Source organism: Haliaeetus albicilla, chromosome 1 (genome assembly GCF_947461875.1).
Source record: "Haliaeetus albicilla chromosome 1, bHalAlb1.1, whole genome shotgun sequence".
In the NCBI taxonomy this organism is placed as follows: Eukaryota; Metazoa; Chordata; class Aves; order Accipitriformes; family Accipitridae; genus Haliaeetus; species Haliaeetus albicilla.
Window position 1 is genome coordinate 50199541 of NC_091483.1, and position 10315 is coordinate 50209855.

General features: G+C 37.8%; 1 long non-coding RNA gene across 1 annotated transcript; it reads left to right on the top strand.

The window, feature by feature from the left end:
• Positions 1-4521: 4521 nt before the first annotated feature.
• Positions 4522-8775, top strand: LOC138685530 (uncharacterized). Its single transcript, XR_011324846.1, has 3 exons — positions 4522-4623; positions 4949-5092; positions 8473-8775. It is a non-coding gene; the product is annotated as an uncharacterized lncRNA (long non-coding RNA).
• Positions 8776-10315: the final 1540 nt, after the last annotated feature.

The following is a 10315-nucleotide window of genomic DNA, read 5'->3' on the forward strand; positions in this document are numbered from 1 at the left end:
TGAAGAATGTCAAGGGATGGCAGTCCTTTGAAATAATTGTTGATGTGTTGTGCTGCATTGTGTGCTTCCAGATGGCAAAATGAGAATGTTTGTAAAAGTAACAACATGTTAAATAGAATTTGCAAATGATCCTCTATCCTAAAGAGCTAAAAAAGGATCCCTCCATGATTTCCTCCATGTTTCTGTTATCAGTGTAGAAATGACTTATGAGAGATGAACTGAGAGGAAGAAAATAGCAAAGTGCTGGTGAGAAAAGCTTTGCAACTGATTTCAGAACACACATGTTTTTGTTCATGCTAGGGGACATGCAGGAAACAAGGACAAGGATTCATTGCCATTACTGTGACACTCAGTGGCCCTATAAGAAAACTAGTTATTGGTAACAATTAACTGGTCAGCCTGGGTACATCTATTGGCTTAATGAGTTGATATTTTACTCTGTGTAAGCAGTTTTCATTTGATTCTTTTAATCCCATCTGTGTTGAACTATTCTATCTGCTTTAACGAAACATTTTTTTGGATGTGACCGATATGAATAAGAAGACTCTCAATTTATTGAGAAGCCCAGTTCCAGTTGGTTTATTTCATTCTGTCTCATGGCATTGTTTTTTCTACATCCATGGCCATGAAACACACTTCTTCGTTGCTCTCAGAATCCAGATGAATTGACTCCCTGAGCATGTTACAAGACTCCTGAATGTTTTGGGGGAACATGTAGGATACAAGAAGGTTACTTGGGCAAGGAAAGCTGACATTTTGGGTATTTCCTTCATCTAACTGTAAATAGCAAGATTTAAGAACTGAACTTTTAAATTCATTGGGTAATTAGATAAAATAAATGCAGTTCTGTAGCATACCATTGGATGCTATTGGCATTTTACCTTCATTTCCTTTGCAGAAGAGAAGTAAAAAATGTAGCAAAGCTACCCTTCTAGTGTAAGATAAGACACTTTATCATGGAACTGACATATATCATTGATCTATCTCAAAATCCAGTGCTAAGAGTCTATGTAACTACCATCTTACATTATCATATAACCATTGTTTACTTCACAACTTCAATGTCTTTCTTTTTATAATAACTCTTTGTGGTTAGAAAGTTTTAGTATATTAATTTCATACCTGAGGAAGAGAAACACAAAGGAGAGCTTTTATTAACATGTCCAAGTCCCATTTTTAAATTACTTTGATGACAAAATCTCACAGAGTACTATTGATATTCAAGCAGCCAAGGGCCATATTTTAAATTATTAGTTGTGAAATATTAAGGCATCAAAAATAGGTCAATAAAGTCAGAACAACAATAATTAATATTTTAGATGAGACAACATCAGAACCAACTGCATGTTGCTATACTTTCTTTAGCTGTTACTGCTGCTGCTATACCTGATCCTGAACACTAGAAACTGTGGTGACTGCATCTACTCTTAAAGCTGCTATATAAGAGGGAACCTGGTGAATGGCTTCAAATCAAGTTTTTTACTCTTAAGCCTTGGAAAAGCATACAAGCATCATTTAGGATGGTAATGTGCTATTGCAGTGTAATAACATACTGACAGTTTATGGTTCGGGGGCTGAAGACTTAAAGAGTGACATCATTCAAAAAAAGCAAAGAATAGAGAGCAAAAAGCAACTTTCATTAGCCATCTGAGGACCTTTATCTCAAGATATGGCCACTCGAGACTTATTCTGTATTAATCCCTATGGAATTTTTTAGATTCCATGAAAATTTTCTTGAAATAAGAACATTTGCATGAAAAAAAATTGCAAGCTTGCAGGTTGATAAAGTTTAGCTGTACTATAAAAGAACCTGAAGAGATTTAGTAGATTAACTGTTATCAACACAAATTTAGGGCAATATCAAGTACCACTTATGATGTAACTTAAAAAGGAAACATGCAAAAGTAGCAGCTAAACTGGGCTACCTCAGCAAGCAAACACAATTTCCTAGTGTTACCTTCTAGCATGTTATTATCTAAATATATTAGGAATTGGTGTCCAAAGGTAATTTGTGTGACAGAAAATGCTTATAGGTGTTTTCAGAAGTGCCATAGTAAGTTAACCGCTTACCTCTTTCAAAAAGTTAATGCAAATGGTGAGTTGCCACTGAACTCATCTATCCACGTCTGTAAATGACATTAGGCCCTGAACACATTTACAGATTGCAGGGATAATATTAAAAATATTAGTTTGAAATAACTCGGTGGTTCTTGTGAGTCTGCAAACAGATTGAATTTAGTGCCTTTCCAGAGTGTTAACTATTTAGTCATTGGTCAAGGGGTAGAAGAAAGAAAGAGAGAACAATTTTATGGGAAACTACAAAATTTATGACTGTTCTGTTAAATATCAAAACACCACTTCTGGCTGAAAGAAATTCCCAAGGCGAAGTGTTGGATGAGTGTTCTGGAGAAATATCTCTATGTGCTTACCTTATATTAGCATTCTTCCCTAGGCGTTCCTATTGTCACAGAATCCTGTGAGCCTCTGAGTGGTTGAAGGGGACTTGAGATCATCCAGTCTCACCCCGCTGCTCAGGCAGTGTCAGCTACAGCTGGTTGCCCAGGACTGTGTCTAGTTGTGTTTTGAATATCTACAAGGATGGAGACTCCATGACCTCTCTGGGCAACCTATGCCAGCGTTTGACAATCCTCACAGTAAAAAAGTGTTTCTTATGCTCAGAGGGTATTTCAGGTGGTTTAATTTCTGCCCATTTCTTCTGGTCCTGTCACTGGATGCCACTGAGAAGTGTCAGGCTCCCTCATCTTCTTTCCCTGTTATACGATATTTATACACATGGATAAGATCCCCCTGAGCCTTCTCTTCTCCAGGCAGAACAGTCCCAGCTTTCAGCCACTCCTCACCTGGGGAGTGTCCAGGTCATTAATGAACTTGTCAAACAGCATTGGTCCCAGTACCAACCTCTGGGGTATACACTGACTCGCCTCCAGTTGGACTTTGTGCCACTGATCACAACCCTCTGGGTCCAGCTGTTACCTCACGTGAATATTCTTCCCTAGGCATCTCTGTTGGCCATGGTTAGAGCACAGGATATTGAGTTAGGTGGACCCATTATGACCATTCTTACATTCTTATTTTAGTAACTAAGGTAGAAAGAGATTATTCTTAAATCAGATAGTCCCAGGACTGTCTGCCCTCCCAAACACATCCCCAGGCCTGCAAAGCAAGAGCTGCCATGAAGGGATTTTCTGTAATCATATTCCAAGCATATAATGAGAACCACTTGGACCAATGTGCCCTTTCCTTGATATTAAAAAGATGGAACCACCTGGCAAAAAAACCCCCCAGAGATTACATGAATATCCAACTGTTTATTTAATTCTCATGCTGAGCACCTTTGTCCTTTAAATGGCCTCCACAATCCTAATCCATGAACTAAGTCCATAAGAATAAATGTACGTCCTTCTGAATGATCTTCTTTAGCATAATTTTCTGTAAATTACATAAGGAATAAATTAGTGCAAAATTTCTTGTTTAGCTTCAACCTCTGCATGTATTGTATTAACTCAGTGTGAACATCTATGTTCACATGTCACGTGCCATTCTATTATTCTTTGCTGGCATAAAAAGAAAAGACAGAACATTTAAAAATATATTATAAAAATAATACATCAAAAGGAACAAGCAGCTTTGATCCTCACATCTAATTAATTGCACATTGGATAGATTTAGCTCATACAAATGTGGGATAGTTACTTCACTGTAAATGATTAATAATAATGTATGAACAATTGTTTGTTTTTTCTTCATTCCTTCCAAATGCAGAAAACACAGACACCTACAGTTCAAGCATCAGGAAAGAGGTTAAAGCGTGCTGCGTCTGACCTCTTCATAGTTATTTATGCTATGTAGGGTGTGAAAAGCACTCATCTTCCAAGGGCTTTTCAGTAATTCAGCTCATAAGCAGGTAGAACATGTATGCACTTCCCTGAGCATCATTTGTAAGTCAATACAGATGCTCTCATACCAATCAGTAAAACACGAGGAGCTATGATTTATAATAGCTAGTACACCAAGATCCATTTATTATACTTTATACCTATATGGCAATTGATGTATATTGCCAATTCCCTTGGGATATGTGAAAACCTTGGGGACAGACATAATATTATTTAGAATCATGAGGCACATCACAAGCTGCTTTGATCTAGGTATAAAAGGAAGCATAAAATAAACCCACTTTTCTAATGAAAGTTTTCATGTAACCACCAAATGCTTTGACTTCTTTCACTGTGCCCAAAATGCCACGGCTCAAAACTTAAATTTTAAAGATATCTTTCACATTATAGGCTGTGATGTTTACAATACTATTCATGCATAACATACAATCATTTTGTTCAATTACTCTTTGACAAAAGCCTGCCAAACACAATAGATATGAATCGTCCATGATGAGTGAAATTTACCTTCGGTTACACAACAGTAACTCATTGATTTGGCAGAGTATGATTTCACAGTGAATGAATCACTGTAAGTGTCTGCTGATTTTTGCTCTCAGTATGTTTGAGTGTGTTTGTGTGCATGTACATATAGTTCACACAAATTTTTTGTAGCTTCAGATACTCTGCAATTTCTCTGGGATGGCAGACATTGAGAAAGTGAAAGGTGTGTATTTTCCCAGCAGGGATCAAAGCAGAAAAATAGTACAACTTAGATAACCTTTCTGCCAGCCTCCCTCCATGGAATTCCCATTTAAACGTTTTCCCAGAGCTGCATCTCCTCCCTTTCTGTGCTTTACTGTTTCTACACCAATGGCTGTAAGTAGGAGGTGCAGTGAAAGGTGAAACCAAAATGTTTTGATGCTGGGGGCTTTGATCCTTCCTGCTCTTTTAGGATCCCTTGTATCTGAAGCCCTCAATCAAGTTCTGAGAAGCTTCTGGGAGGAAGGACAGTCTTAAAGAGTTTTTCATTCCTTTTTTTGTTTCTGCAGTTTTTCCCACAGAAGGGCGTATTCAGATTCCTAAAGAAGGCTTTGAAAGGGATCCAAAGAGGCAATCACATGCATGTGCAACTATTTTTTCACCAGGCAAGAATATATGGAATGCGAATGGAGTTTCAGCATAGCTCTGCGAATGTGAGTATCAATTGAAACTGGGTAGGCAAATTCCATTAAGTTCTAGGTAAATTAATGTGCATACAGCTATTGAATTACTAACTTCGTATAATTGAAAGCAGGAAAACCTGTCTGCATTCAGTTGTTAATATAAAGTTTAATTAGAAGGAAGATCTTTAAGGGTGAAGAGTGTCACTGAGCAGCACAGACTTCACAGTATCTCGAGAACATGATTCTACCAAGTATAGGATTTCTGAAGGGAAAAACAAATGTTAGTCATGCTTCCCTTGTACAAATAGTAATAGCTGTAGACTTGCTATCTATAGGTTAATCCTAAGGAAGAATAAATATTTTCCAAAGACTAGACAATATATTCATTCTCCTCAGGTAAAAGGGTGTAATTGAAATCCATGTAACATTAAGTCTTCGAAATTCATTCAAACATCTCTGATTTTCACATTCAAAATAGCTAGTAGATACAACAGCATTTTCTCTTAGTTCTTGCTTATCATTTTTTATTATCCTCCTGTTTAAAAAAATTCAAGTCATCCAGCAAGATGACAAAAAAGCACCTTGTGACCTAAGTGACTACTGTGAATAACATGAGGAGACTGACCAAGCAGACTTGCAGACAGCATACTGCTTATGTGGAGGGTTTTCAGGCTATAGATCCATACACTGTATCTATGAATAAGGGATACAATTGCAGCAGTTAGGGTTGATTATTGGATAACGTAGAAGAAAACCATGATACATTCATCTGATACATCCTTTGCTGTGAAAAAACCACGATTTGTAGCAATTAGTTACTGCTTGCATAGTTGTTTTAAGATAAGAAGCCCCTAAAGTTACCATCTGTTATTTTTAATCTTTTAACTTTATTCCCAACTTTACTTTCTAGGAGTTCCCTATATGCCTGTATTTGAGGACCTATGTGGAATGGCATAATCCTTATAGAAATTTGACTAATCACTCCTCCTTAATTGAATTTTAATTTTGAAACTGAGCTTCCAAACTGTATAGAAGCTGTATAGATAGACAGAAAAGAAAAAAAAACAGCTCAAGAGCAAAAGCATGCCCTCTGTTTTTATGCCTCTGTCTAAAGAAAATACATACATTGAGTATTTAGGAAAGTACATTAAAGTTATTATTGTTCGAAGGATGTTTACTGGATGTAGTTTGTAGGACTGTAAGTGAAGCATGACCCAATCATGTTTGCTTGACTTTTCTCAGTTTACTGTGAACCAGCATTGTTGGGTTTGTTGTATCTTTATTTAAACTTTGTTCCTCTGTGAGGAGCTGTGGCTTCTGTATTTCTCAGCATCACTGTGTTCCATGGGTGACATTTCCTCTGATCCTTAAAATGCTGTATTTCAGATGTTATATCACACCTGTGAAGAGTAACTTGCTAAGGAAAATATAGCTGTATTTTCCTGAAGGAACTGAAGCTACATCAGGTTGAATTTCACCCTGTAGGTTATTTAAGCACAGTGTGATGTTATACAAACTGAAAACAGAGGGCAAATTCCTGTCTGCTACTGAAGAGATGTCACTGAGGGGGGAAAAAAAGCAAATAACTCCCATTCCCTTCCACTGATTTCTTAAAGGCAAAGATTTAATTGTGCTGAACTGGAGAATAAAATTAATTTCCAAGTGGAGCGACATACCATTAATTTGGCCCTTGCTTTGTAGCTCAGATATATAAACCCAACAGTTTACAGTCTCTTGCTCTGATCTTGTTTACAGAAGGTTGGATGAGGGATTTTTTTGTTTGCTTATTTGTTTGGTTTTTTGTAGCGTTCGCTGCATATCAAGGTGCCACGATTAGATCACTGGTCAACCCCAGACCAGGGAAAGAGACAGATAGCACACACGGTGTGAGCGCCAACTTCCGCCTTTTATTGCGCAGTCAATTCCTGTTATACTAACAAGGGTAGGCGGGATTACAGACACATCATAAGGCTGCGACTAACCCTCTAACTTTCCGTGACATCGTGAGATCTTCCTAACACTGAACCCTACAGTTTTTTTTTACTAGTTTCAGCTGATTTTAGATGACCTTTCTCTACTTTTTCATTAGGTTCAGATGTTTAAACTCTGTGTGACAATCTGGCTTTCCATTAGGGATTTTAAAAAAAAAATTTATTTCATGGAAATTTTATAAGTTCTGTGTATCATCTGGGACCGTCTTCCATTCTTTTTATCTGTACTCTTTCCGGTACTCAAGATGCCCCACATTTGCCACAGTGATCTACCTCAAATTGCAGTGAGTAAGCAAGGGATCAGTGTGTGGTAGCAGCACCTCAGAGACAATGTCTCCCTGCAGTGTGTCTGAATGGGAACCTGCTTCCCCATGCCCAAAAATGGCTGGGAGATCAGAAGAGAAAAAACATACAACAGTAAGAATATTGGAGAAGCACATCTTCATCCTACTTCATATTCTTCAGCATCTGAGCTGCTTAAAAAGCCATCCTGAAGGGGCACGTTTTCCAATGCTGAGACCTGTGGGAAGCTGCATGGGTCAGGTCCTTCAAAACTTGGATGAGTGCTCATTCACTTGCCCATGATCTTTGTCCCTCTTTGAAACACCCAGCTCAATCTATAGTCTTTGTTTTCCAGCATAGTTCCACCATTTCTCAGCTGTTAAGCAAAGCATGCTATTCCTCAGTATGAGAATTACAGTGAATGACCTGCTTTGTTACATTTAGTTGTATCTCTTCCTCTTCTAGTTGATATTTGATTGCCAGAAATGCTTTATGCATATCTTTTACTGTATAAATATATCTCCATGTATATGTATATTTAAGTGAAGAGATATGTAGATATATAAATCTTCGTATATTTCTTTATGTTCAGAGAGTGAACACTAGTGAAATTCCTTACCATAAATAAAGTGCATCATGATGGAAAGGTATAAGGCATGCTCTTTTTATTTCCATAGAGACACTTCACTAAAAATTGAATACAAGTATAGTTAAATAAGAGAAGCAATCCAAGAATCTGAGTGTGTTCTTTGTAGCAACATAGATTGCAGAAGAAGTTAGCAAAAAGCGAGAAGTCCAGGACTTCTTGTAAGTCTGATTAACCTGTAAATATGATTGTAGGGACTAAGAGCTGGTTAATGGCTAGTCAGGTGTAAAATGACACATATCTCCTTTTTCATCTGCTGCTTTCTCTGGGGTAGAACACAGAGAATTTATTGTCTTTATCCTTTTCTTAGCTAATTTTTAAGTTTTCAAATTCACTGCTATAGTTCCCCTCTCTTTTCTAAGAGGGTAGGTTGTATGAGTACGCACCCTCGCCTGCTTCTTACTCTTTTAAAAGCTGCTCTTTCCCACTACAAAGCACTGTGATATACTGAACAAAAAGACGTTGCAAATTTTTCTCTCTTGTTTTTGTAGGTATCTTTGGCCATCAAAATGCAATCTTCCATTTGTCCCTGTCAAGAACTGTGCCCTGAGCATGTACTACCACAGAATGAAAGAATGTCCTAACAAATGCTTTCAGACACTACTTTGGATCATTGTTTCACAGTAGCTTTTTAATACAGTTATAAAGTTGCATCTTCCAGTTAGCAAGAAAAGGCATGATTTGTCTGATGGTGATAATACAGTTAAAAGCCTTTCAGAAAGTGTGGAAAGGGTTTGAAACATTTCTCTTGTTTCGAGCAGCAACACCACATAATGGAGTGCTGAATTTGTAACTGATGAATATTGTGCACTGGGCTTGTCCTTCCCGTCTCTCAGCATTTTCCTATTTAATTTAAGGAGGAATTGATACAATATAGTGATTTTACATGTTTAGAATACGAATAATAAGTGTCGTATGCAAAGTTTTCAGACATCTCTTTCTGTCTCAACAAGCTTTAATCCTTTCCCTTTTTCTTCCCTTTTCATGTCTGTGTTCATCATTTTAGCTTATGCATACAGTTTATATTTGAATACAGCAATGAAAGCGAGTTCATTCTTGGTTCATATCTTCACTTCCCCAACCAACCTTTCATATAACTGTATATTATTAAGTGTCTCCTCATTAAATCTTTTTTCCAATCTAACATATTCTGCTCTTGCTGATTTTAGATGAGGCCTAAACAAAGTCTTGCAAAATGGGATCATTACCTTTCAAGGTTTAAATTTTAAGTTAACTCACAACCTGCAATAGCATGTAATGCCCAAACATAGGTGAACAGATAAAAAGAAGGTTGGGCAGATGGGCTGACTAAAGATATTAAAAACATAGATTATGGAAAAAGAATAGGAAAGACACCCCCCCCCCCCCCCAACCAAAACCAAAACCAAACACACTGCAAGTGTAAATCAAGGTAGCTCCAAGTTAATGCTGATAGCCACTTGCGACAGCTGAGGATCTGGGCCTGTGACTAGCAACCCTGTATGTAGAGATACCTCATAATACTACCTGTATTGAAACCCATTGCATATTTAGTCAGTTTAGCTTACTGTAATCCTTGACAGTGAAAAGATATATTGTGCAACATGATCCAGAACACCAGCAGTGACATGCCCAGCAGCTGGCCACTTCCCCTTCTGCTCATTTACAGCAGCGTATTTCTATGCCACATCATGCTGTGCTGTATCAAAGACGTCTCAGTTAACTTCATGCAAACAGTGCCGCACGTAGCCAGGTGCTATAGATCTCCAAGCTAGGGACTTGGAGATGTGTAGCCTTGCTCCACGTTATCAGAAAGGGAGCTTGACAGAGTGCAGTGTTGTATTTTCTCTCCTTTTCTTCACCTAAGTATGTAGGGTAGCTACACTGCTTCCAGTTTTGGAGCTGCTGTGGTTGGCACTAACTAGGTATCTCCGAGCAACGTGATATGGATAAGTGTAGACATAATCTACAGTTGTAGACCTTTTCTCAGTGATTAAAAGTCATTAAAAGCTGGTTAAAAGCCAGCTTGATGCTCTGTAACAAAGGTTCTTTGGTTTTCAATCCCTATTTATTTTAGTCATTCAGTTCATAGTGTCTGACCACAAACTATGGTATTATCATGAGGGAAAGAAGAGTAATTGGTGGTGTGGGTTTGTGAATGTCTAACTTCACCACTGAAGAAAAAAATTGTACCATCTACAGAACTCCTGAATTCATGGTTTTCTGAATGTCCCAAGTGATCTTACCCATTTTCACTGAAACGGTTGAACTTCTGTATTGCCCAATTTGATATTCACAGAGTGAAATGGCAGCTGAGATGGAGTTTACTGCCCAAAGGACAAGGCATAAACACAG